Source organism: Echinops telfairi, unplaced genomic scaffold, assembly GCF_000313985.2.
Source record: "Echinops telfairi isolate 266 unplaced genomic scaffold, ASM31398v2 ScPeMD7_2;HRSCAF=8, whole genome shotgun sequence".
Classification (NCBI taxonomy): Eukaryota; Metazoa; Chordata; class Mammalia; order Afrosoricida; family Tenrecidae; genus Echinops; species Echinops telfairi.
In genome coordinates, this window is record NW_022103898.1 from 78861129 (window position 1) to 78862658 (window position 1530).

Consider the following 1530-nt stretch of genomic DNA (forward strand, 5'->3'; position numbering starts at 1 on the left):
CAGCAGCTAAATCTCTCTCCCTAGTCTTCAGCCTCTCAACCACAAAGTCTCTTGGCATCTGCCTCCTTAGGGCCAGAAGCCGGCATGTTGCTCTGGTCCACAGTCTCAGTCTCAGCACCGCTTCTCTGTTCTATCTCATGGTTTCCTTGCTTTGCTATCTGGTCTCAACCTGGTTAATTTCCTCAGCCCTACAGTTTCCCTGTCACAACCTCTGGTCTCAACCTCCAACACCTTAGGCAGAGATCTTGAGTGAGTTTTCTTCTCTTGGACCTGAAATTTTTCCGTGTGTTCCTGCTTCTGAGGTGATTTTTATACATGAAGGAATAGCTTTGATATTGGTGAGATTTTTGTCTTTTAGGAGACCAGTGCCTTAAAAAAACAAGAGGTGGCTTGGTTTATACACTTTACAATGGTGGACAATTATTTATGTCAGTTTGTGATACTGAAGTGCCTTAGGTGTTGCTGTGATGCTGTAAATTGTGTCACTGGTATTTCAAATGCCAGTAGGGTCACTCAAAGTGGTTTAAGTGGAACTTCCAGAGTAAGCATAGAGTGGGAAGAAGGAAGGAACGTCACACTTTGGAGGAAGTAGCTGCTGAAAATCATATGCACAGCATGGAAATATTGTCAATTACTAAAATTCTAATGAATGGAAGCAGAACATTGTTGAAGATAGTGCCAGGTAATGGGGCATTCGGGTCAAACGACACTCTATATGTGACTTAGGAGAAGTTGTTTTCTCATAGTAGAGTTGATTATAAAGCCCTTGGATCTTCGTTTGCTATTGAAGCACAACTCAAAATGAGAAGCAGTTGCAAAAATTGACTGTGATAGGTACGTTTATTGTGCCAACTTGGTCAATAGGGACATGTGGGATTAATCAGGTCACAGTTTGATTGGAGGGTAAAGAGATAAATGGTTTGGAAAAGCCTGGTCCCCTCTCTCTTGCTCTTTGGTGATCTGACCAGTGTGCTGCTGTTTAGTTAGTTCTCTGCCTCAACTTGTGAACTACACTACCTGTGGGACAGCCAACCCATGGATTGTGTCACTAGAGCTTGAGGTTCCTTCGAGACTTGCTTCACCATGTTGCTGCTGTGTACATTGGCTGAGCTTGGTGCATCCTGTTGTCTTGCATTATTTGAGTTTGATATTGCATACAGGCCTGCTTGGCTAAACTCCTGAGCTGCTGATTGTTGGTGACCCACCCTGCTGTTTGCTGCCTGTGTGCAGACTCTGCCTGCATTGCCAGAGGGAAGACTCAGCTGTCTGCTTTCTTGACCTTGGCCCAGACATCCCTTGTCAGTTGAAGAACTTCTATTATATTAACTGTTCCACAGAAATGAGTTGAATTGAGCCCTCTGTACTGTTGTGTGGACTAATTAGCTGTTATATTCCTTCATACTGTATATATATATATATATGTATGTATACTGTATATATATATGTATGTATGCTGTATATATTTTGAAGTGATTCGTATGTTGAAGTTTTTCCTCACTTAAAACCATGCTGCGTAACTGATTGGAAGAT